We start from the raw sequence: 27513 nt of genomic DNA, 5'->3' as shown, positions 1-27513 counted from the left end.
AGGAGGCTGGTGGGCTTCAGTCCATGGGGTCTGAGAAGTTGAACACAACTGAGCAACTAAACCACCGAGAAGACCTATGGGCCGCAGAAGCAGTGTTTTATGTTTAAGGGTCCAGGTTGACTTGCTGCATATTCCTGGGCCAGTTGACCTCTCTGAATATAAGTTTTCTCATCTGTGAAATGGGGTAAAAACAACTGACTCACAGGGTTTCTGTGAGGCTTAAAAAAGCCTGTGCCCAGCTCAGCATCTGGGACATAAGCTCTAATGCATGATAGCTTTTATTCATTGTCATTATGTGTTAGGGAGTGACGGGAGGTGCTCTTACTAACTGAAAATGAGATTTATGTTAAGGGTTGAAACTTGAGTGAGTCACCATACCTGAAATGTGATGAACTGGCTGTGGAGAGAGCATTCCTTCAGAGATGCCCTGTGTCCTCATGGGTGGCTGGGACTGGGGATCACCTGCATCCACCCAGGATGGCCAGGGTGTCATCTCAGGAATGAGACCAGAATGTGGCAACTGTGCTTACCAAGGCCTGGCCTGATGGGTGGAGATGTCGCCTGCCCCAAGAGCAAACAGGAACAGAGGAGAGTGGGCCTTCTAAATCCCGGAGGACCCCTAGGAGTAGGTGCCTGGCTGTTTGCTCAGTGGAGAAAAGTAGACCGAGAAGTTCACACTGGGGAGAAGAGACGGGGAGAGAGCGACTTTTGACTCCTCTAGGGCCCACATTACATCTCTTGAAACCTCTTAGTCCTTTGCTTGGGTTCCTCATTCTCCAGGCAACCTGCAAATGAACTTGGCATCAGCAACCTGCCCCCTGGATCCGGGCAGACACCAGGGTTCCAGTTCCTGCGTCATAAACCTTTTGCACTTCTACTATTTCTTGATGACACAAGTTCATTGTGAGAGAATTTGATAACCAGCTAAGCAAATCTGAAAAAGAACTCCTGTAGAGACATTACAGTTTGGTATATAACCTTGGACATTTTATAGGCACACATCTGCACATAAATGCATAGTAATAAAACTATGCAAAGCAAATATTGTTAACCAGATGAATGACTATACATGTAAATATATTATTTTAAGAAAATTAACAAAATGACATAATGTTATTCCTACCAAATAGCAACCACTTTTACTTGATAATATGTCACAGATATCTTCCCCTGTCTGTAAACATCCATTGTCATTCTTAACAAATGGTATTTTCCCATAGCATGTGTTTATATTACTTGTTTAAAAACAAATCACTGGACTTGCAGGATATTCCCAATTTTCTGCTTTTATGGACCTGCTGTGATAAATATACTGTACAGTCACCTTTGTGCCAGATAAATGTCATATTCTGGTCACCATTTTACAGCTGAGGAGACCGAGGCACAGAAAAGTTTAAAAGCTTTCCAAGAAAAAAAGCTTTCCAAGGTCACAGCTATGGAGTGACTGAGCGAGAATTTGCAGCCAGAGTTTCTAGGTGGGAGTTCCTTTCAACATCTCTGTTTTCTTCTTTTCTTTCCCATATCCCCTCCTCATGGGTATGTGTATGCGCGTATTAGTCTCTCAGTCATGCCTGACTCTGTGACCCCATGGACTAGCCCACCAGGCTCCTCTGTCCATGGGATTCTCCAGGATTCTCTGGAGTGGGTAGCCATTCCCTTCTCCAGGGTATCTTCCCGACCCAGGGATGAAACCAGCGTCTCCTGCATTGCAGGCGGATTCTTTACCATCTGAGCCACCAGGGAAGCCCATCCGCTCCTCATACTTCCCTGTTTTCTCTCCCAGATCACCTCCCTGCAAGAACCTGTCTGGGCAGTGACCCACTTCCTTCTCTGCCACCTGAGTAGCTTCGGTAATGGCCATCTCCTGGGATTGTGGGCAGGCATGAAAGCAGGTGATGTATGACCCGTGATGTGTGTGATACTTAATTTGGTAAACGGTGAAGCCTGTGTGAATGACCGTGAGGAAGTACTCACAATGGCCTACGCTCACAGACACCACCACCTTTAGCCAAGTCCCCTGATCCTCTTAAACCCAGGAAGGAAGCCTTCAGATTCACTCACACGAGAGAGAAAGAAATCAGCTGTTCTGATGCAGAAGCAGTAAAGGAAGCCTCCCCTGGGCTTTTCAGGAGCCCCACGGCTGGAATGGGAGGGAATATTTGTTAGTATAAGGTTTATTAATGGGAGGATGCAGTCATGTCACAGACCTTCAAGAATGTTCATAACCATCTCTGAAATCTCTGAAAATCTGAAGAATCTAATAAACCAAATAAAGGGATGAAACACAGCTCTTCAGTGTTCCAGTTGATGTATTCACCAGAGTAACTGCTGGGAGATCAGCAGATGATTATTAAAACTGTTGCTTTCATTGGCAGAACCAAACAAACATTAAAAATTTATATCAAGGACTTCCCTGGTGGTCCAGTGGCTAAGGCTTCGTGCTCCTAATACAGGGGGCCTGGATTCCATCCCTGTTCATGGAAGTAGATCCCACATGCCGCGACTAAAAGATCCTTCGTGCCGCCACTAAGACCCGTGCAGCCAGATAAAGAAATATTTTCATAAATACTATATATCTTTTTGCCTTTTCATACTGTTCATGGGGTTCTCAAGCAAGAATGCTGAAGTGGTTTGCCATTCTCTTCTCCAGTGGACCACTTTTTGTCAGAACTCTCCACCATGACCAGTCCCTTGGACCGCAAGGAGATCAAAGCTGTCAGTCCTAAAGGAAATCAACCTTGAATATTCATTGGAAGGACTGATGCTGAAACTGAAGGTCCAATACTTTGGCCACCTGATTTGAAGAGCTGACTCATTGGAAAAGACCCTGATGCTGGGAAAGACTGAATGACAGGAAGAAAAGGGGATGACAGAGGATGAGATGGTTGGATGACATCACTGACTCAATGGACATGAGTTTGAGTCAGCTCTGGGAAATGGTAAAGAACAGGGAAGCCTGGTGTGCTACAGCTCATGGGATCACAAAGAGTTGGTCACAACTGAGCAACTGAATGATATAATATATATGTGTATATACATATATATATATATATCAGTGACTTTGCAACATCTAATATAAGGTTTTGAGAATCAGACCTCCCCACTGGATGGATTCCAGTCAATAGAAGATGCAGGACCCTGAAGATGGAACTTCAAGGGGTTTCAAAGAGCAGAGGCAAACCTTGAACTCCTTAAAGGATGGGATGTAGGAGATGGCAAGAGGACCAGAGCTGGAGAGTCACTGAGAACTAAGTCAGGGACCAGAGTCCTACAGAAGTTGTATTGGGCAGCAGCTCAAAATTCTCAGAAGTGTAGTGGCAATTTAGGGAGACTCAAGGGGGGCCTCCCTGGTAGCTCAGCTGGTAAAGAATCCTCACTCAGGAGAGGAGGTTCAATGCAGGAGACCCTGGTTCAATTCCTGGGTCAGGAAGATCCCATGGAGAAGGGATAGGCTATACCCACTCCAATATTCTGGCCTGGAGAATTCCATGGACTGTATAGTTCATGGGGTCTCAAAGAATCGGACACGGCTAAATGACTTTCAGGGTTTGTAGGAAAAACCCAAAGAAAGCAAGTCTTTGTAGCTGGATAGATGGGGTGAGCATCTGACCTTTGTGCATCATTTTTCAGGGAATGACGATAGGGTGAAACTTCCCACCCGCCTTATGACCAAGGGTGCATAGTTGTGTGGCTTTATTCCCATCATTGTTTGGACCAGTAAATTAACTGGCCTTATTTGCATAAATATAAGACTAAAAATAAGCTAAAAGAAACATGGGCCACCTACCATAAACAGGAAACTGCTAGCTTCACTAAACAGTTAAAAACCCATAAATACATAAAAACCACAATGATGACATGTATTGCTATAAGAAGGCTGATGGATCAAAGCCTGGAAAATAATTTGATATTGTAAGTCAAGAGAAGTTGAAAAAGTTTATGTCTTTTGATTAATAACTTTAGTTCTAGAAATCTATTGGAGGGGGAATCATCAGTGTGGACAAAGATGTGAGTTAAGGATGTTTATCAAAATGTTATTTATGTTGGCAAAAATTACAGCCAATAAAAAGGAAAAGGACAGAAGGAAGAAAGGAAATAACCCAAGTATTCAACAGTGAGGAAATGTTTAAAGAAGTTACGGCATGCACGTTTGATGTAACTGCATGGCTATTAAAAGCCATGTTTTTGAAAAATATTTAATGACCTGAAAAATGTTTCTGATGTAGTGAGTGAGATACAAAATTACATATGCAATTGTAGTCTTGCCCAGTTTTGTATATACATATATATTGAATATTTATCCTGAAAAGTACATATAAAAACTTGGAAGGACATACAGACAAGTTTAAAAGTTACTTGTAGGACTTCCCTGGTAGTTTAGTGGTTAAAACTTCCGTTGCAGGGAGCGTGGGTTTGATCCGTGGTTGGGGAACTAAGATTCTGCATGCCACACAGTGTGGCCAAAATTTTTTAAAATAAGTAAAAATTAATAAAAAGTTATATGTGTTTGTTGGAATATTAGATAATTTTTATTTTCTTCTTTGTCTCAAAGTATTTGTCAAATTTCTATAATGATTATATTATTGTAAACAATAACCTGTATATTTAGAGAGCAAGACCTGGGTTTCTTATTTATTCTACAGTCAATAGTGAAAAGACCCAGGCCAGGCCTTCGAGGACCTTCCAGTTTGCAGGAGAAACAGCCAAGCAAACAGGGACAGGAAGTTACGCTACAGAATGCAATTATTCCTCCTCCCCTGGAAACTTTTGAAGACCTAGGAGGAAAGAGGAACCAAGCATTTTGGTTGCTGATGATTTGGGCTCTGGGTTGAATAGACTATCTATTGTGAAAGTGTATTGTGCAAAAAGAGAATGGGGCTTTTTGTGAAGGGAGATAAAGAGAGTGTGGGGTGGGGACTGGGAGGGTGGGGGAGGAGGAGGCAGGCCTGGAAGCGGGGTGAGTGGACTGTGAGCAGAGCGGTCCTGAAGGTCCCCCTAAGTTATCCTCCCCACCCTTCACCTGGGTCCCAGTGTCCAGGCTAGCAGCTTACCTGGCTTTGCATTCTTAACAGGGCCTCAGTCAATGCTCTATCAGTGTTTATCGTCCATAAGAACAGATGAATGAATGAGCATGTAACCTCAGGGATCACCCTCATGAATATCCTTTAAGGCATTAATGAAACATGTTGTCTGAAGAAGAAAGACTCCATTGTGAAACCACAATGATGAGCGAGGCAGGAAGGGAATTGAACGTCTCCTCTCCACCAAGACAACAAGGTATGTTTGTGCGTGAGCGTGCACGTGTGTGTCTGCAGGTCTGCTTTAGCATTAGGAGGGACCTGGGTTCAAGTTTGAATGTGGCATTAAGTGGAGTCTGAGGAGCTCTTGGTTATGGCGACTTGCAAGCTGTATAACCTTGTTGTTCAGTCGCTGAGTCAGATCCGACTCTTTGCGACCCCGTGGACTGCAGCACGCCAGGCTTCCCTGTCTGACCTTGGCCAGACTCAGTTTCTAAATGCTTCACTATTATACCTAGAAAATGGGGCTTAGGACAACCCATTCTTGGAGACCAAATAAGATAGTGCAGATAGGATAATGCTGTGTAGACAGCAAACACTTTGCGAACAGATCGAGCTATTAATGCTAATATTATTACTTGTAAACCCCGAGGCATCGCCATTTGGCAGGAGTCAGAGAAGGGTCCTTAGGCTGATGGCTTGGCTGATGGCTTTGTTGTATTCTTTCTTCATACAGGAACTCTTTTTTGGTCCTTTATTTTGGTCCTTTTGCCTGTATTCTTCACTTCATAACAAATATTTATTGAGAACCCACAATGTGCTGGCTATCCTTACAGGTCTTACAGGGTAACCAAGGGTGGCAGATGTGACTAGCGATGACTTCTACACGAATAGAAGAGGGGTGCCCAACTCTTCTCTTTGAGAAAAAAGGTGATGTTTAAACTGAGTCTTAAAAGTGGGAAGCTGCTCAGCATAGCGAGGGGGACAGGACTGTGAACAAGGAACAGACTTTAGGAAGTTACTTAACCTCCCCAGGGCACCATTTCCTGCTCTGAAGAATCCTGCTTGGCCTCAGAATGAGACAATACATTCAAAGCACCCAGCACAGTGCCTGGCCTTTAGTGGGTACTGAAAAAAGCCAGTCCTTTGTCTCCTCTGTATCAAAATCACTTCCTCTTTGAAGCTTACTTCCTGTTCACATTTTGTTCTTTTCCCCAGTTCCTGAAGATATACTGACTTTGGCTTGGGCTGTAAGTTACTCAGCCTGTTTCCCAGGATCCAGAAAATAACTTTAAAAGTGGATCACAGTTTCCTCCACAAAGAAAAGCCCAATGAATTCAAAGTACAAATGTCATTTGGATCATATCCTTTGTTCACAATATGCTAACACTAGAAATTATTGTTAGAAATTGACTATTTAAAATTCTCCCAAATAAGCTTTTGGATAAAGGAGAAAATCAGGAATGAAGTGGAGTTTGTGTGTGTGAGCTTCACTGCCTTTATTTTATTTTATTTTTTGCATGAATACAGTTTTCTTTGGGGGGTGGTGTGTGTATGTGTGTCTAGCTTTGTTTTTTTGAGGTATAGTTGAGTTACAATATGGTGTTAGTTCCAGGTATACCACACAATGATTCAGTTATATATACTAGGAGTTGTGTTAATTTAGAAAGAAAAGAGTCACACCTAGGAAAACCAACAGTATGTACACAAAGCTTTACTCAAAATTTTATTTAGTTTTTAAAGTGATTTTACTATTAAATCCAGAGAAATTTAAACAAGCAAAATACTCATTAAATACTTTAGAAATACATGAAAACAAAACCCCAAATAAAGATGAGGAAGGAAGAGATCAGAAAAGAAACAGAAAAAAATAAATTAAAAAAATAGAAAAACAGTACATAACACATACATCCTTGAGTTGATTCTTTATGTAAAAAACAAGATCTAAATAATACAATGGACAAATATGATGAAGGGAAAAAAACAGAAATAAAACTTAGGGTGAAATGGTAGAAATGACAAAATAGACTTAAAAAATATAAAAGAATATGTGAGATTGTAGACAAATTTGAATACTTCTGAGATAATTTTCTGGGGGAAAAAATAGAGAAGTTTCTCTGACAGAAGCAGAAGCAGAAAATTTAAGCCACCTCCTTCAGCTTCTGTTCAAAATCAGCGGACAGAGCGTCTGCCCCTGACCAGCTTTTGGAAACTGCACTTTTTCTCGGCAGCATTTCGCACCATCTGATATGACATATGCCTAATTGCTTACTTGTTTCCCTTCTTCTCTCCCCACTAGAATACCAGCTTCCTAAGAAGAGAGAACTTTAGTGTTTTTAATTAAAATTTTAATTTTGAGATAATCGTGATTTTTTTTTTTTTAAAGTAAGCATTATATTTTGAGATGATTGTATGAAAACTATCTGGGCATTCCCTGGCAGGCTAGTGGTTAGCACTCGGCGCTTTCACTGGCAGGGCTGGAGTTCAATTCCTGATGGAGGAACTAAGATCCCACAAGCCAAGAGGAGCTGTCAAAAGAAAAAAAAAGAAAGCTATTTTATTTGCTGCTGTATCCCTATTCACAAACCTGGGCCTGAAGCATATCAGGCGCTTGAAATAAATACTAGTTTAACGAATAAACAAGTTGAGGAAGAATTTAAGACAGATATCAAAATGCTGTGCCCCAAGTTGTGAGTTCAAATGGTTTTACTGGGAAAGAAGGTTTATCTTCTAAAGTTTTGAAGCATGGGATATATAAACTAATCCAGAATATAGCATTTTCTCTATGAAGAAATCTATAATTTTTTTTCCTAAGGTTAAAAGAAAAGATGACTGGGGAGAGACATTCTTTATGCCTAGTGCAAAGGCTAAATGATGTAAAGATGGAAAGGCCAATTTAATTTACAGGCTTAATGAAAATCCAAATGTGATTTTAACTTTTCAAAAAAATGGAAAAGATTATAAAATTCATTAACTCATTTAGCAGAATAAAGAGGTAGAATTTCAACGAAAGTTTTGTAAAATGAGATTGAGGATGAGGGAATAGAACTAGCCACAAAACATATTAGGAAATTGTGATACTTAAAATTGTGTGGTATGAGGACAAAAATTTGTAGTTGTCTTAGTAGTTTAAAATAGGACTTTTAGAATGAGACAATGATACACATGTAATGTGTAATAAAGTACCATCGTCAGGAAAAGAAAGGGTAATTTAGAAAATTATTTTGGGCTAACTGGCTGGTAATTTGGGGAAAAAAATGTATCCTCATCTCACATAATACAACAAATATATTTTATTTGGACACAATAATAGCAATAATAATAAAGACCAAATGTAAAAATGTTGTGAGGAAAAGAAAATAGACAGTTTCAAACACCTGGAGAAGAAATGACTCCCTAAGCTTAGAACCAAAGGGAGAAATCAAGGAAAAAGAGAACATTTTTGGTTGTATAAATAAGTCAAACTTTACATGGTAAGAAAACAAAAATTATCTCTAAATGATATATTGGGGGGTTTTTGTTTGTTTTTGAAAAATACGTATTTATTTATCTGTGTCAGTCCCCGGTGCAGCATGCAGGATCTTCGTTATGTCATGTGAAATCCTCCTGTGGCAAAGGGACTCTAGCTGTAGTCGTAGCTTAGTTGCTCTGAGGCATCTGGGAGCTTAGCTTCCTGGTCAGGGATCAACCAGACACTGTCCCTTGCATCGGAAGGCAGATTCTTAACCAGTGGACCACCGGGGAAGTCCCTCTAAGATGTATTGTTAAGCAAAGAAGGCAAGTTGCAGTTAGTATGATGTTCACATAAAGAAGAAAAATGTACACAAAACAAAACTATGAATTTTTGTAAATGTATCAAGTGTGTAAATACCTAGAAGGTGGTCAGGATGAATATACACAAACTGATAGCATTTGGAGTGGGCTAGCAGTGGCCACAGGACTGGAAAATGTCAGTTTTCATTCCAATCCCAAAGAAGCTAAGCTAAGCTAAGTTGCTTCAGTCGTGTCCGACTCTGTGCGACCCCATGGACTGCAGCCTACCAGGCTCCTCCGTCCATGGGATTTTCCAGGCAAGAGTACTGGAGTGGGGTGCCATTGCCTTCTCCAATCCCAAAGAAAGGCAATGCCAAACAATGCTCAAACTACCGCACAATTGCACTCATCTCACACGCTAGTAAAGTAATGCTCAAAATTCTCCAAGCCAGGCTTCAGCAATACATGAACCATGAACTTCCAGGTGTTCAAGCTGGTTTTAGAAAAGGCAGAGGAACCAGAGATCAAATTGCCAATATCGCTGGATCATCGAAAAAGCAAGAGAGTTCCAGAAAAACATGTATTTCTGCTTTATTGACTATGCCAAAGCCTTTAACTGTGTGGATCACAATAAACTGTGGAAAATTCTGAATGAGATGGGAATACCAGACCACCTGACCTGCCTCTTGAGAAACCTATATGCAGGTCAGGAAGCAACAGTTAGTACTGGACATGGAACAACAGACTGGTTCCAAATAGGAAAAGGAGTACAAGAAGGCTGTATATTGTCACCCTGCTTATTTAACTTATATGCAGAGTACATCATGAGAAACGCTGGGCTGGAAGAAGCACAAGCTGGAATCAAGACTGCAGGGAGAAATATCAATAACCTCAGCTATGCAGATGACACCACCCTTATGGCAGAAAGTGAAGAGGAACTCAAAAGCCTCTTGATGAAAGTGAAAGAGGAGAGGGAAAAAGTTGGCTTAAAGCTCAACGTTCAGAAAACGAAGATTATGGCATCCAGTCCCATCACTTCATGGCAAATAGATGGGGAAACAGTGGAAACAGTGTCAGACTTTATTTTTTGGGGCTCCAAAATCACTACAGATGTTGACTGCAGCCATGAAATTAAAAGACGCTTACTCCTTGGAAGGAAAGTTATGACCAACCTAGATAGAATATTAAAAAGCAGAGACATTGCTTTGCCAACAAAGATCCGTCTAGTCAAGGCTATGGTTTTTCCAGTGGTCATGTATGGATGTGAGAGTTGGACTGTGAAGAAAGCTGAGCACCGAAGAATTGATGCTTTTGAACTGTGGTGTTGGAGAAGACTCTTGAGAGTCCCTTGGACTGCAAGGAGATCCAACCAGTCGATTCTAAAGGAGATCGGTCCTGGGTGTTCATTGGAAGGACTGATGCTGAGCTGAAACTCCAGTACTTTGGCCACCTGATGTGAAGAGTTGACTCACTGGAAAAGACTCTGATGCTGGGAGGAATTGAGGGCAGGAGGAGAAGGGGACGACAGAGGATAAAATGGCTGTATGGCATCACCGACTGGATGGACGTGAGTTTGGGTGAACTCCGGGAGTTGGTGATAGACAGGGAGGCTTGGCATGCTGCGATTCATGGGGTTGCAAAGAGTCGGACACGACTAAGTGACTGAACTGAACTGAACGGGACATTTGATTTATTTGAACTGTAAGGGTTTTAATATCATACAATAAGAGCACACACACTTTGTTGTTTTTCTGTTGCTAAGCCATGTCTGACTCTTAGCGACCCCAGGGACTGCAGCATGCCAGGCTTCCCTGTCCTTCAGCATCTCCCTGAGTTTGCAGTAACTCATGTCCATTGAGTTGGTGCTACCATCCAACTGTCTCATCCTCTATCGCCCCTTCTCTTCCTCATACTCATAAATCACTTGTATATTTTTAAAAGAAAAAGTGATGACAAAACTAAAAAGACAGTGTTGAATATGTTTACTACCTTAAAAATTACATTAAAATGTTTTTATGTAAATGATTTTTTAAACTAAAATCCCAATAGACAAATCATTAAAAGTTACATGAGTCAGGTCACTGAACAGAAAATACCAGAAACAAACTAGAATGTTTGCACTCATGTCATTTAAATAAATCCAGAGTGAAAGCTGGCACTGAAGATTAGGATTCTAACTTATCTTCTGGACCAGGAACCTGCTCAGTCTTGGGAAATAGGCAGCTTAGGGGAATCTGCAGCAGCGGGGAGAATGGGAGACGCAACTTAAATTCTCTCAACTGGAACATTTTGTTGGTGTTGGATGCTAACCCTTTCCTCTGGGGTGGGTGGTCCTGCTTTACCTCCTTGCCTTTTCTGCAAGAGAGCGCGACTCAGGGAGAAAGGAAGCAGAGAACTGGTGGGACAGCCTAGTCTGCAGACAAAACTGGGTATGATATTTGGTCTAGTGCCGTCATGCAAGTGCCCTTCTTGGGGACTGAGCTCCAGAGCATGGGAGAAAGGTTAGCTTTAGAGCTTCCTCAAGCTGAGAAGAAACCATGGGAACAGGTGAGCAGGACTGATGAACACAAAGGGATTTTGAAGCACTTGGGGTAGAGTGGAAACCCTCACTTTGACCCGTTGGGACCTTCTCTTTTGCTGTTTAGATCCTCAGCGCTGGTTCCACTCTTGAGCCACACAAGTCTACACTGTGTGGGCCCGTGCACACTGGAGCTGCTTGTGTGCCTGCCCATATGACCTCTTTTGCTGCATCGGTACAACCTGGGTTTCTCCTTGGAAGAAAAGCTACGACCAACCTAGGCAGCATATTAAAAAGCAGAGACATTGCTTTGCCAACAAAGGTCCATCTAGTCAAAGCTATGGTTTTTCAGTAGTCATGTATGGATGTAAGAGCTGGAGCATAAAGAAGGCTGAGCACTGAAGAATTGATGCTTTTGAACTGTGGTGCTGGAGAAGACTCTTGAGAGTCCCTTGGACTGCAAGGAGATCAAACCAGTCAATCCTAAAGGAAATGAACCCTCAATATTCATTGAAAAGACTGAAGTTGAAGCTGAAACTCCAATACTTTGGCCACCTGATGCGAAGAGCTGACTCATTTGTAAAGACCCTGATGCTGGGAAAGATTGAAGGCAGGAGAAGGGGCAACAGAAGATGAGATGGTTGGATGGCATCACCGACTCAATGGACATGAGTTTGAGCAAATTCCAGGAGATAGAGAAGGACAGGGAAGCCTGGTGTGCTGAAGTCCATGGGGTCCCAAAGAGTCAGACGTGACTTAGTGACTGAACAACAACACAACCTGGGTTGAAACCCAGCTCTGCCTGCTACTTGACACTGGGAAAGTAATCGAACCTTCCTGAACTCATTTTTCACTTTTTAAAAAGCATTCTTTATTCATTATTATTATGATTTAATTTATGAGTTATTTGGCTGTGTTATTTTTAGTTTTGGCACATGGGATCCTCCGTGTGGCATGTGGGATATTTTGTTGCAGCTTGTGGGTGTCTCTAGCTGTAGTGTGTGGGCTTAGTTGCCCTGCAGCCTCTGGGATCTTAGTTCCTCAACCAGGGATCGAACTTGTGTCCCCTGCTTTGGAAGGCAGATTCTTAACCACTGGACCACTAAGGAAGTCCCCCACTTTTCTAAATTAAAGGCCAGAACAGAGCTCCGCTCAGGGTGTGGGGAGGATTTAATGAGACCATGAAGCATCAGAACCAGGTCAGGCAGAGTAAAGGACTAGTAAATGATAGGTGGTCTGTTGTTCGCTAAAGGCCTGGTCTCTTACAGCACAACACAGGTCATGGATTTGAACTTGTGCATGTCATGGCTGCTGCCCATCTCTACTTACATGTCCTCTTTACGTGTCACTTGTCCGAAATAGACAAGTCTCCATGCCTAACCTGTCGCCCACACTGGGCTCCTGTCAATGGCACTGCATCCGAGGCCAGCCAGAAACCTGGCTTTCATGCTAAGTCGCTTCAGTTGAGTCTGACTCTTTGTAACCCCATGGACTGCAGTTCACCAGGCTCTTCTGTCCATGGGATTTCCCAGGCAAGAATTCTGAAGTGGGTTTCCATTTCTTCCTCCAGGGGATCTTCCCAACCCAGGGATGGAATCTGCATCTCTTATGTCTCCTGCATTGGCAGGTGGGTTCTTTACCACTAGTGCCACCTGAGAAGCCCAGAAACCTGGCTCTACTCTTTAAACCTCAGTGCCCCTCGATGCCCAAGACACGTGGATTCCACCATGGAAATACCTTTCAGGATTCATTACCCTACTCACACAAGTCTGATTTGGCTGCTAGTATTTCCCTCTCCTGTAACAGTCTTCTTCTTTTTAGTATTTTTATTTATTTACTTATTTGGCTTCACCAGGTCCTAGTTGTGGCACACAAGATCTTTTAGTGGTGGGATGTGGGATCCTTAGCCTGGCATGCGAACTCCTAGTTGTAACAGCCTTCTAATTACTCTCTCTGCATCTACCCTGGACTCCTCAGAGCCATTCTTTAAAAAAAACATCCTCTTGATGGCTTATAGCCTTTTAATGGCTTCCCGCTGGCCTTAGGATAGATCAAAATAAATAGTAAAAATTACTGAGCAATCACATTGCTCCCTCCCTGTTTGTGGGAATTTGTTTCCACGATGCAAAATGGCATGGTCTTTGCATATAACCAGCTTCCCTGGTGGGTCAATTGGTAAAGAATTTGCCTGCAAGGTAGGAGACCCAAGTTTGATCCCTGGGTCAGGAAGATCCGCTGGAGAAGGAAATGGCAACCCAATCCAGTATTCTTGCCTGGAGAATCCCACGGACAGAGGAGCCTGGTGGGCCATAGTCCATGGGGTCACAAAGAGTCAGACACGACTGAGAGACTAACATTTTGCATATAACACAAGCACATTCACCTCTGTACTTTAAGTCATCTGTGGATTACTTGTAATATCTAAGAAAATGTGAAATCTATGTAAATAGTTATCAATACAATGTAAAAGCTATGTAAATAGTCACTGGCTTGACAAATTTAAGTTTTGTTTTTTGGAACTTTCTGGGTTTTTTTTTTTTTTTCCCCCCCAGATATCCAAGGTGGATTGAATCTGGGAATACGGAACATGGAGATATGGAAGGCCCACTGTGTTGTGTGCCAGGCACTGTGTTAAATGTTACACTTTATTTATCTCTTTCAACTCTGGAAACCCTGCCAGGTAGATACCTAACAGCATGCTGGGTCACCTTCAACAAGTTAATTTAGTGACTCAGTTTCATTATCTGCTAAGTGGCAATACCTTATCTCTTAGGAATATTGTAAGGATTAAATTAGTTATGTTCTGTAAAGTTCTTGGAAAAAATGCCTGGCTTGTATTAAGTGCTTATTAAATTCAGCTAGGTGTTGGAGAATATGCCCCATTTGCAGCTATGAAAACAGAAACAGAGAGGTTAAGAAACTCACCCAAGGGACTTCCAGGTGGCCCAGTGGCTAAGACTCTGTGCTTCTAATGCAGGGGGCCTGGGTTCGATCCCTAGTCAGGGAACTAGATCCCACATGCTGCAACTAAAGATCCCGCATCCCCCAACAAACATTGAAGATCGTGAGTGCTGTGACTAAGACTCAGTGCAGCCAAATAGATATTAAAAACAAAAGAAAAGATATTCACCCAAGGCCCCACAGAGAGTAAACGACCCCATCAGGATTCATACCCAAGCCTCTTGAGGCCCATCCCTGAGCTGAGTCTTCGAGGAGACTCCCAGGCCATTTCCTGTTACTCACTGTCTGCTTTCAAAGTCCCCCCACCTGCTGTACTCACTGCAGCCCCTAAATGCACCTCAGTTCCCCACCTGTGTCCTTCACATGCTGTCCCGTCTCTTACGGGCCTTTGTTTCCTCCAGGAGGCCCTCCCTGGACACCAGATCAGGTTGTTGCAGGTGTGCGTGCTCAGTCACTCAGTCATGTTTGGTGCTTTGTGACCCCATGGACTGCAGCTCACCAGGCTCCTCTGTCCATGGGATTTCCCAGGCAAGGATACCCCCAGCTTCTGCTCCTCCTAAATGTGCAGTGGCTATAGTGGCAACTGCCAGAGCATGTAGGCAGACCCTCCTCGCCTTCAAGGGATGGGGTGTGCTGGCCCAGCGGTGTTTCTTTTCTTCTTCTAGACTTCCTAGGTGGCTCAGTGGTAAAAGAATCTGCTGGCCAGTGTAGGAGATGCAGGAGATGTGGGTTTGATCCCTGGGTCAGGAAGATCTCTTGGAGGAGGAAATGGCAACCCACTCCAGTATCCTTGCCTGGGAAATGCCACGGACAGAGGAGCCTGGTGGGCTACAGTCCATGGGGTTGCAAAAAGTCGGACATGACTGAGCATGCACGTATTATTGCAGGAAAGATAGTGGGGCCCAAGAGGTTGGTCACATCCCAGTGTCTGGAACGGCTGCCAAGTATGGGTTCTTAGCTTCCCACAGGAAAGAATTTAAGAGAGAGCGACAGAAGAGTGAAAAAAGGTTTATTCAGGGAGAAAACACACTCCACAGACAGAGTGTGGGCCATCTTGGAAGGCAAGAGTGGCAAGAGACCTCTGGGTATGGGGCTGTCAGTGTTTATAGGGGTGGGTTATTTCATAGGCTAATGAATAGGAGCTGCAGCTCCAATACTTTGGCCACCAGATGTGAAGAGCTGACTCATTGGAAAAGACCCTGATGCTGGGAAAGTGAAGGCAAAAGGAGAACGGGGTGGCAGAGAATGAGATGGTTAGATAGTATCTTCAACTCGATAGACATGGATTTGAGCAAACTCCAGGAGATAGTGGAGGACAGAGGAGCCTGGCTTGCTGCAGTCCATGGGGTCGCAAAGAGCTGGACAGTGACTGAACAACAACATGAGTGGGAGGAGTATTCCAGCTATTTTGGGGAAGGGGTGGGGACTTTCAGGCATTGGGCCACCGCCCACATTTTGGCCTTTATGGTCCTGGCATCTGTGGGTGTGTCATTTAACGTTTTGATGTGTTACAATGAACATATACTGAGCACCATCTGGGACCTAGCTGGTTCTAATCAGCTTATGTCATGTCCTTGGGCTATGCCATTCTTTTAAAGGTTGTGCCCTGTGCCCTTCCTGTCTCATTCTGTCCCTCTCATCGGCCCATCCCCCCACTCCTTGGCAACACTTTGCACATTAGCAGTTATTGAATTGATCATTACACTGTGTTTCCTGTCTGTCTTCGCTGGCTTGCGGCGAGGGTGGGACCATGTCTATCTTAAAACCTCGAGTGCTTAATCAGTACTTATAGAATGAATGAATGAACCCCAGAGATCTCAATCATCCTTGTCAAGTAGGTGCTGCAAAGCTCTTTTCTAAGAGGGACGTTGGCAATGAGGGGAAATTTGATTGAAGACCCAAGCCAGGGAGAGGTCTAGGACAAGGGAGAGGGGGCTCATTGGTACAAGGCACTGTGGGGGCCAAGTGGAAAGAGGTATCGAAGCATAGAAGGCAACAAAGTCATGGTCAGCATCTTGCTCCGGTGCCAAAGCCACGGGCCTGAGTGGGGAAAGCTGACTGGAGAGGGTCTGGCACATGATAAGTGCCCCCAAAATGGGGGCCATTCCTATTAATAAAATAATAATCTGCATGGAGCTCCTGAGAAAGGTTGTTTTATTTAGAAAAATGAAAAGGGAAGAAAAGGGGAGTGATATGAACCAAAATACAGAGAAAGTGCAAAGCATTTGTGTGTGGTCAGAGTGGTGGGAACTAGGATGTAACCGTGGAAAAATTCTGGGTGCTGAGGCTGGAAAGGGAGGTTGTGGCCAATGGAATGGTCTTGGATGCTGTGTTGAGGTATCTGGGCTTTATCTTGTAAATTAGTGATCCCCCAAATGCATTTGTTAAATAACATTGGATAGGAAGGGCTTCAATGCCAAATAAGTGAAAGTGAAAGTCACTCAGTTGTGTCCAACTCTTTGTGACCCCACAGACTCTACAGTCCATGGAATTCTCCAGGCCAGAATACTGGAGTGTGTAGCCTTTCTCTTATCCAGGGGATCTTCCCAATCCAGGGATGGAACCCAGGTCTCCTGCATTGCAGGTGGATTCTTTACCAGCTGAGCCAAAAGGGAAGCCCAGGAATACTGGACTCGGTAGCCTATCCCTCCTCCAGCAGATCTTCCCGATCTGACCTAGGAATTGAATCAGGGCCTGCTGCATTGCAGGCATATTCTTTACCAACTAAGCTATCAGGGAGGCCCAGTGTCAAATAAGGTTACAACAAATACTGTATGATATCACTTATACAGTAAGTCCCCTGCATACTAACAAGTTCTGTTCCAAGAGGAGAGCATGTTCATAAGTTAAATTTATTTGTAAGACCAACAAAGTTAGCCTTGGTACCCAACTAACACTGTCAGCTATATAGTTCAGTTCAGTTCAGTCACTCAGTTGTGTCCGACTCTTTGCAACCCCATGAATTGCAGCATGCCAGGCCTCCCTGTCCATCACCAACTCCTGGAGTTCACCCAAACTCATGTCCATCAAGTGGGTGATGCCATCCAGCCATCTCATCCTCTGTCATCCCCTTCTCCTCCTGCCCCCAATCCACAGTTTATTGTGATCCACACAGTCAAAGGCTTTGGCAGAGTCAATAAAGCAGAAATAGATGTTTTTCTGGAACTTTCTTGCTTTTTTGATGATCCAGCGGATGTTGGCAATTTGATCTCTGGTTCCTCTGCCTTTTCTAAAACCAGCTTGAACATCTGGAAGTTCACGGTTCATGTATTGCTGAAGCCTGGCTTGGAGAATTTTGAGCATTACTTTACTAGCGTGTGAGATGAGTGCAATTGTGCGGTAGTTTGAGCATTGTTTGGCATTGCCTTTCTTTGGGATTGGAGAAGGCAATGGCACCCCACTCCAGTACTCTTGCCTGGAAAATCCCATGGACGGAGGAGCCTGGTAGGCTGCAGTCCATGGGGTCGCTAAGAGTCGGACATGACTGAGCGACTTCACTTTCACTTTTCTCTTTCATGCACTGGAGAAGGAAATTGCAACCCGCTCCAGTATTCTTGCCTGGAGAATCCCAGGGATGACGGAGCCTGGTGGGCTGCCGTCTATGAGGTCGCACAGAGTCGGACACGACTGAAGCAACTTAGCTTAGCTTAGCTTAGCTTCTTTGGGATTGGAATGAAAACTGACCTTTTCCAGTCCTGTGGCCACTGCTGAGTTTTCCAAATTTGCTGGCATATTGAGTGCAGCACTTTCACAGCATCGTCTTTCGGGATTTGAAATAGTTCAACAGGAATTCTATCACCTCCACTAGCTTTGTTCATAGTGATGCTTCCTAAGGCCCACTTGACTTCACATTCCAGGATGTCTGGCTCTAGGTGAGTGATCACACCATCGTGATTATCTGGGTCATGAAGATTTTTTTCTATAGTTTTTCTGTGTATTCTTGCCACCTCTTCTTAATATCTTCTGCTTCTGTTAGGTCCATACCATTTCTGTCCTTTATCGAGCCCATCTTTGCATGAAATGTTCCCTTGGTATCTCTGATTTTCTTGAAGAGATCTCTAGTCCTTCCCATTCTGTTGTTTTCCTCTATTTCTTTGCATTGATCGCTGAGGAAGGCTTTCTTATCTCTCCTTGCTATTCTTTGGAACTCTGCATTCAGATGCTTATATCTTTCCTTTTCTCCTTTGCTTTTCACTTCTCTTCTTTTCACAGCTATTTGTAAGGCCTCCTCAGACAGCCATTTTGCCTTTTTGCATTTCTATTTCTTAGGGATGATCTTGATTCCTGTCTCCTGTACAATGTCACGAACCTCGGTCCATAGTTCATCAGGCACTCTATCTATCAGATCTAGTCCCTTAAATCTATTTCTCACTTCCACTGTATAATCATAAGGGATTTGATTTAGGTCATACCTGAATGGTCTACTGGTTTTCCCTACTTTCTTCAATTTAAGTCTGAATTTGGCAATAAGTAGTTCATGATCTAAGCCACAGTCAGCACCCAGTCTTGTTTTTGCTGACTGTATAGAGCTTCTCCATCTTTGGCTGCAAAGAATATAATCAATCTGATTTTGGTGTTGACCATCTGGTGATGTCCATGTGTAGAGTCTTCTCTTGTGTTGTTGGAAGAGGGTGTTTGCTATGACCAGTGTGTTCTCTTGGCAAAACTCTATTAGCCTTTGCCCTGCTTCATTCCGTAATCCAAGGCCAAATTTGCCTGTTACTCCAGATGTTTCTTGACTTCCAACTTTTGCATTCCAATCCCCTATAATGAAAAGGACATCTTTTTGGGGTGTTAGTTCTAAAAGGTCTTGTAGGTCTTCATAGAACTGTTCAGCTTCAGCTTCTTCAGCGTTACTGGTTGGGGCATAGACTCGGATTGAATGGTTTGCCTTGGAAATGAACAGAGATCATCCTGTCATTTTTGAGATTGCATTAAGTACTGCATTTCGGACTCTTGTTGACCAGCTATATAGTACTGTACTTTAATAGGGTTATAACAATTTTCATAGACCTTACAAAGGACTGGGAAAAGAATCTTGGGGGGCAAAAACAGAACCTTGTGTGCACCAGGACCCAGGAGAAAGGAGCAGTGACCCCACAAGAGACTGACCCAGACTTGCCCATGAGTGTCCAGGAGTCTCCAGCAGAGGCTTGGGTTGGTGGTGGCCTGCTGCAGGGTTGGGGACAGTGAGTGTAGCAGTACATGCATGGGATCTTTTGAAGGAGGTTGCCATTATCTTCATTACCTTCTCCATAGTTTGGCCCCAGGTAAATAGCAGGGAGGGAACACAGCCCCACCCATCAGCAGAAATTTGGATTAAAGATTTACTGAGCATGGCCCTCCCCATCAGAACCAGACCCAGTTTCCCCCTCAGTCAGTCTCTCCCATCAGGAAGCTTCCATAAGCCTCTTATCCTTCTCCATCAGAGAGCAGACAAACTGAAATCCACGATCACAGAAAACTAGCCAATCTAATCACATGGACCACAGCCTTGTCTAACTCAATGAAACTATGAGCCATGCCTTTGTAGGGCCACCCAAGATGGACAGGTCATGGTGGAGAGTCCTGACAAAATGTGGTCCACTGGAGAAGGGAATGGCAAACTACTTCAGTATTCTTGCCTTGAGAACCCCATGAAAAGTATGAAAAGGCAAAAAGATAGGACACTGAAAGATGAACTCCCCAGGTCAGTAAGTACCCAATATGCTACTGGAGATCAGTGGAGAAATAACTCCAGAAAGAATGAAGAGACGAAGTCAAAGCAAAAACAACACCCAGTTGTGGATGTGAATGGTGATGGAAGCAAGGTCCGATGCTGTAAAGAGCAATATTGCATAGGAACCTGGAATGTCAGGTCCATGAATCAAGGCAAATTGGAAGTGGTCAAACAAGATGGCAAGAGTGAGCATCGACATTTTAGGACTCAGCGAACTAAAATGGACTGGAATGGGTGAATTTAACTCAGATGACCATTTTATCTACTACTGTGGGCAGGAATCCCTTAGAAGAAATGGAGTAGCCATCATGGTCAAGAAAAGAGTCCAAAATGTAGTACTTGATGCAATCTCAAAAATGACAGAATGATCTCTGTTCATTTCCAAGGCAAACCATTCAGTATCACGGTAATCCAAGTCTATGCCCCGACCAGTAACGCTGAAGAAGCTGAAGTTGAATGGTTCTATGTAGACCTACAAGACCTTCTAGAACTAATACCCAAGAAAGATGTCCTTTTCATTATAGGGAACTGGAATGCAAAAGTGGGAAGTCAAGAAACACCTGGGGTAACAGGCAAATTTGGCCTTGGAGTACAGAATGAAGCAGGGCAAAGGCTAATAGAGTTTTGCCAAGAGAACACACTGGCAAACACCCTCTTCCGACAACACAAGAGAAGACTCTGCACATGGACATACCAGATGGTCAACACTGAAATCATATTGATTATATTCTTTGAGCCAAAAGTGGAGAAGCTGTATACAGTCAGCAAAATCAAGACCGGGAGCTGACTGTGGCTCAGATAATGAACTCCTTATTGCCAAATTCAGACTTAAATTGAAGAAAGTAGGGAAAACCAGTAGACCATTCAGGTATGACCTAAATCAAATCCCTTATGATTATACAGTGGAAGTGAGAAATAGATATAAGGGACTAGATTTGGTAGACAGAGTGCCTGATGAACTATGGATGAAGGTTCATGACATTGTACAGGAGACAGGAATCAAGACCATCCCCAAGAAATAGAAATGCAAAAAGGCAAAATGGCTGTCTGAGGAGGCCTTACAAATAGCTGTGAAAAGAAGAGAAGTGAAAAGCAAAGGAGAAAAGGAAAGATATAAGCATCTGAATGCAGAGTTCCAAAGAATAGCAAGGAGAGATAAGAAAGCCTTCCTCAGCGATCAATGCAAAGAAATAGAGGAAAACAACAGAATGGGAAAGACTAGAGATCTCTTCAAGAAAATCAGAGATACCAAGGGAACATTTCATGCAAAGATGGGCTCGATAAAGGACAGAAATGGTATGGACCTAACAGAAGCAGAAGATATTAAGAAGAGGTGGCAAGAATACACTGAAGAACTATAGAAAAAAATCTTCATGACCCAGATAATCACGATGGTGTGATCACTCACCTAGAGCCAGACATCCTGGAATGTGAAGTCAAGTGGGCCTTAGAAAGTATCACTATGAACAAAGTTAGTGGAGGTGATGGAATTCCAGTTGAGCTATTTCAAATCCCGAAAGACGATGCTGTGAAAGTGCTGCACTCAATATGCCAGCAAATTTGGAAAACTCAGCAGTGGCCACAGGACTGGAAAAGGTCAGTTTTCATTCCAATCCCAAAGAAAAGCAATGCCAAAGAATGCTCAAACTACTGCACAATTGCACTCATCTCACACGCTAGTAAAGTAATGCTCAAAATTCTCCAAGCCAGGCTTCAGCAATACATGAACCGTGAACTTCTAGATGTTCAAGCTGGTTTTAGAAAAGGCAGAGGAACCAGAGATCAAATTGCCAACATCTGCTGGATCATCGGAAAAGCAAGAGAGTTCCAGAAAAACATCTATTTCTGCTTTATTGACTATGCCAAAGCCTTTGACTGTGTGGATCATCACAAACTGTGGAAAATTCTGAAAGAGATGGGAATACCAGACCACCTGACCTGCCTCTTGAGAAATCTGTATGCAGGTCAGGAAGCAACAGTTAGAACTGGACATGGAACAACAGACTGGTTCCAAACAGGAAAAGGAGTACGTCAAGGCTGTATATTGTCACCCTGCTTATTTAACTTCTATGCAGAGTACATCATGAGAAACGTTGGGCTAAAAGAAGCACAAGCTGGAATCAAGATTGCCGGGAGAGATATCAATCACCTCAGATATGCAGATGACACCACCCTTATGGCAGAAAGTGAAGAGGAACTCAAAAGCCTCTTGATGAAAGTGAAAGAGGAGAGGGAAAAAGTTGGCTTAAAGCTCAACATTCAGAAAAGTAAGATCATGGCATCTGGTTCCATCACTTCATGGTAAATAGTTGGGGAACAGTGGAAACAGTGTCAGACTGTATTTTTTTGGGCTCCAGAATCACTGCAGATGGTGACTGCAGCTTTCAGTCAGCAACCAAACATTAAAAATGGTTGCTCCTTGGAAGAAAATTTATGACCAACCTAGACAACATATTAAAAGCAGAGACATTATTTTAACAACCAAGGTCCATCTAGTCAAGGCTATGGTTTTTCCAGTGGTCATGTATGGATGAGAGAATTGGACTATAAAGAAAGCTGAGCACCGAAGAATTGATGCTTTTGAACTGTGGTGTTGGAGAAGACTCTTGTGAGTCCCTTGGACTGCAAAGAGATCAAATGAATCCGTCCTAAGGAAATCAACCCTGAATATTCATTGGAAGGACTGATGCCGAAGCTGAAACTCCAATAGTTTGGCCACCTGATGCAAAGAACTGACTCATCTGAAAAGACCCTGATGCTGGGAAAGATTGAATGCAGGAAGAGAAGGGGTCGGCAGAGGATGAGATGGGTGGATAGCATCACCGACTCAACATGCATGATTTTGAGCAATCTCTGGGAGATAATGAAGAACAGCGAAGCTTGGAATGCTGCAGTCCATGGAGTTACAAAGAGTTGGACACAGCTGAGTGACTGAACATAGAAAACAAACTCAAAAGATAAAGAAAACGTTTTTGTTTGTTTTTTATTTTTTAAAAATGTTTATTTTTGTCTGCACCAGTCTTCACTGCGGTGGGCAGGCTTTCTCTAGTTGCAATGGCCAGGCTTCTCATTGTAGGGCCCTTTTGTTGCGGAGCACAGGTTCTGGAGGGCAGACTCAGTAGTTGTGGTGCACAGGCTTAGTTGCTCCGAGACTCGTGGGGTCTTCCTAGACCAGGGACTGAACCCGAGTCCCCTGCACTGGCAGGCAGAGTCTTAACCACTGAACCACCAGAGAAGTCCAAGAAAACATTTTTAATCTTACAGTTTAGTAAGTAACCTTACAGTACAAGTAAGTAACCTTGAAAGTACAGTAGAGTACCAGCTACATCGGTACCACAACCGCTCTTTTTGGACATCCTGGGCTTGAAATAATGATGCTGCACTACTATATGCTATACAGTACTGTACAGTAAAGTGCACAAAATCACAGCCACTTAGAGGATGCAGGCACGTGACAACGTATGCCAGATACTTGAACTACTAGACATGTGGACTATCTTACATGATCGAACATGGCACATTCAAATCTTTGAAAGTTCAAAGAAACTTGAAGGTTCGTACATAGGGGACTTACTGTATGTGGAATAAAAAATACAACAAAGGAATAAATATATAAAAAAAAAGCGAAGCAGACTCACAGATATAGAGAAATAACTAGTGGTCCCAGTGGGGAGAGGGAAGGGGGACAGTGACATAGGGTTAGAGGATTAAGAGGTACAAACTACGGAGTATAAAATAAGCTACAAGGATATATTGTATAGCACAGGGAATATAGTCAATCTTTTATAATAAGTATAAATGGAGTATAACCTTTAGGAACTGGGAATCACTCTACCATACACTTGTAACACATAATATTGTACATCAATTATACATCAGTAAGGAATTCCCTGGTGGTCCACTGGTTCGGGTTCTGTGCTTTCACTGAGCCCAGATTTTATCCCTGGTCAGAGAACTGGGATCCCATAGGCTGTGTGCGGCACACCAAAAGAACAAAATAGAACAACAACAACCATTTCCAACTAAAACAGAAAAAAGCAGGGTAAAAAAATGAAAGCAGCTCTTTACCAAAAGACTACTTGGAGCCCTTAATTTGTCATTTTGTGTTTGGATTCTCTAACCTGGGTATGCTATAGAGAATTTCTTAAACTTATTTGATCAAAGAATGAAGGTTCTAAGGAAGATGACTTGGAGAAATATTGCTGTAGGCATTGGGCAACCCTGAAAGGTTTTGAGGGGTATAAAGCCATGGGGTCAGATTTATGTTTTCTTATATCTTAAATAATTAATTACTCAGTTGGCTGTGCCGGGTCTTAGCTGCTGCTCATGGGATTTTTTTGGCTATGACATGTGGGATCTAGTTCCCTAATCAGGGTGAACCCGGTCCCTGGCATTGGGAGCGCAGAGTCTTAGTCACAACCACTAGGAAGTCCCCAGATTTATGTTTTAGGCCAAGGAATTCTGTGGCCCAGTTGCCAGTGGGGGAAGAAGCACAGGGAAAGGAGAAGAAGGCAAATATACAATCCATCAGCTTCATGAAAACAGAGGCTCGCATGCCTGTCAGAGAACTGACTTCAGCCACTGACTGACACGGGGAGCACTAAGCTTAGGCTTGGCTTGGTTGCTGTCTCCATACATCTAGAGGGTCTGACAGGGGAGATGCTGAGTGCTAGAGAGAGATGGGTTTCAGGCATCCGGTGTCTGTGATAAATAAGGGGAGCCTGGCAGCTTTCTCCTCTACATACTTCCTCTGCAGGCCGGGGCCTCTCACGTTCACTGTCCAGTCTCTCAGGCCCTCCCCGCCCCCCATCCCGCCCCCACCCCTGGACACTTCCTGCCCAGCTGCAGCGGGACCATCCTGCTCTCCTCTCCTCCCTTGGATTCCATGTGTGAGTCCAAAATGGCCTAAGTCGCGGTGGACCTGCAGATTCACGTCAGTCTTCCTTGTACACCTGTAAAAATCAGATGTAAGAACGTCCTCCTTGACACACCTCTAGCAAGAAAAAAAACAACCCATAATAAATGAAGAGACATTCAGCCTAACAAAGCCCTGCCGTCAACCCCCTGAGCCCTTGGAAGCGCTCAGAAGCCCCTTCAGTTCCCCACTGGAGTCTCCATCTGCTAGATGATTCTCATTAATTAAGCTTGCTTTTTCTCAAGCACCAGCTCTTCTAATAAATCAAGTCCAGGTTTCAGATCCAAAATCTTTTTTATATGTCATCCGCGGTTTTAAGTTTTGCTTTCTAATTTTTACTGCAAATATCCAAGCACTTCCTCTATATAATGGATTAAATAAAAATTTTCCTGCTACCCTGGGAACTTGATAATTACAAATCTCTCCTCTCCTCTCTTCACCTGAGTAAAAATGTGTGTTGTGGAGTGCGACACTGATTTACAAAAGACCTTTTCCAGCATAACCTATCTGGGAGCTCTTAGGCACTTTCCCTAATCATATAATTGTGTATTTGCTTGTGCATTTGGTCACCCCAGGTGAACTTTCACTTTACTCTTTCTCGATCTTTCTGACATCTAACACCCGCCTCTCCTGCTTCTTAAAATATGTCGCAATATGGCTTCGAGGGCTCGACCCCAAGGGACTCTAAGTCTGTGCTATTGGGTGGGTGTTGACTCCACCCCCGAAGGCCCAGCCAATCAACACATCCCATTTCTGTGCGTCAGTGTTGAGCCAAGTCAGGCCTGCTAGAGTCAGTGAAACTCAACTAGTTACTTGACTTATTGGGTTTCCTTTTCCTTTTTCCTGATAGGCTGTTAAGGATGGGTGCCATGGCTGCCATCTTGCTGTTTCAGGAAAGTGAGGCCAACGTGAAGGAGAGCAGAGCTGAGAAACGGGACTTGGAATTAATCGTCCTGTGATCCTTTGATCCAGCTGCACCTGAAGCTCCACCTACACTGAGGTTTTAGTTCTATGCATCAATAAATACACTTTGGTTAAATCGGTTTGGGTAGGTCTTCTGTCACTGGGGAACCAAAAGTCCTCTCTCTAATACCCGTTTGCTTCTGCATTAGTGAACCCCAAGGCAGACTCTGGGATCCTGCACTGTTGATTCAAACACCCCACTCCTCTCCCTGTCTTTGGAGGCTCAGCACTGCGTACATATCTTGCTGAAAAAACGGGAACAATTTTTAAACAGTGTGAGCTTGTCTCCTCTGTACCTCCAAATAGGCAAGTCACATATGTTCCTAGGGCTCCAGCAGACACTCTGGTTGATATCTGGCAGCGGTCCTGAAACCCAGAGCAGTTTTCCTGCAGGGAGAGACAGCCAGCCTCAGGCAGAAATAGGGTGTCAGCGAGCTCAGGGCGCTCTGAGTCTTCTCATGGGCTAACTGAACAAGTTTTCCTCTTCCTGGCCCATCTCCAGAGGCAGAGAGAATTCATGCCGTGTTTGTAAGAACTGTCAATATTGTGGGCAAGGTAAGGAGAGGTGGTTAAAGGCAAGGGCTCAGGCATCAGCCAGGTCTGGGTCCAAATCCTCATCTTAGGACACACAAGCTGTGTGCCAGTGGCAAGTAACTGAGCCCCTGAGCCTCAGTGTTCTCATCTGTAAAATAGGGATAACAGTATCCTAGGGCTTCCTAGGTGGCTCAGTGGTAAAAAATCTGCCTGCCAAGCAGGATACACGGGTTCAATCTCTGGGTCAGAAAGATCCCCTGGAGAAAGAAATGGCAATCCACTCCAGTATTCTTGCCTGGAGAATTCCATGGACAGTGGAGCCTGGCGGACTGCAGTCCATGGAGTCACAAAGAGTTGGACACTTAGCGACTAAACTACAACAGCAACAAAAACAGTATCCACCTCAAAAGTATTGATGGGAACTGAATGACAATAAAAGACAAAGCCTGAAGGCAATACCCATTATATGGGAAAAAAAATGTACTATTTTCATCTCCAAGCTTGGCCTAACCTCTGCTGCTGCTGCTAAGTCGCTTCAGTCATGTCCGACTCTGTGCAACCCCATAGACAGCAGCCCACCAGGCTCCCCCGTCCCTGGGATTCTCCAGGCAAGAACACTGGAGTGGGTTGCCATTTCTTCCTCCAACCTCTAAGCATGCTAAAACATTCTGTTAACTGGAAGAGTTCAAAGACAAAAAGAGTTCAAAAGACAGAAAAGACTGGTGGTCCAATGGCTAAGACTCCAAGCTGCCAATGCAGGGTGCCCAGGTTCGATCCCTGGTCAGGGAACTAGATCCCACATGCCACAAGGAAGATTGAAGATTTGGGATGCTGCAACTAAGACCTAGTACAGCCAAATACATAAATAATTTTTTAAAAAGATTTAAAATATATAGGAAAGGCCAAATCTGGCTACAGTTTGGTTACCTCTCAATAGGAACCATGGGAAGAAAAACATGGACTTTAGCTTTGGGTAGACCTAGGTTCAAGTCGGGCTCTGTCACATACAGTTGTGTGACCTTGAACAAGTCATGAGTGACCATTCTGAGCCTCCACTGCTTCATCTGTAAAATGGGCAAATGAAAACCTACTTCAGAAACTTGTGGTGAGGATGTAATGAGCACCTGTTTGG

At 43.6% G+C, this 27513-nt stretch overlaps 1 long non-coding RNA gene across 1 annotated transcript; it reads left to right on the top strand.

Moving 5' to 3' along the window:
* The first annotated feature begins 1688 nt into the window (after positions 1-1688).
* LOC129634284 (uncharacterized) lies at positions 1689-25923 on the top strand. Its single transcript, XR_008705512.1, has 3 exons — positions 1689-1892; positions 5073-5277; positions 25735-25923. It is a non-coding gene; the product is annotated as an uncharacterized LOC129634284 (long non-coding RNA).
* The last annotated feature ends 1590 nt before the right edge of the window (positions 25924-27513 follow it).

This window comes from Bubalus kerabau, chromosome 19 (genome assembly GCF_029407905.1).
Source record: "Bubalus kerabau isolate K-KA32 ecotype Philippines breed swamp buffalo chromosome 19, PCC_UOA_SB_1v2, whole genome shotgun sequence".
Classification (NCBI taxonomy): Eukaryota; Metazoa; Chordata; class Mammalia; order Artiodactyla; family Bovidae; genus Bubalus; species Bubalus kerabau.
Note: the sequence above shows the minus strand (reverse complement) of the source record. Positions and strands in the feature narration are given on the sequence as shown.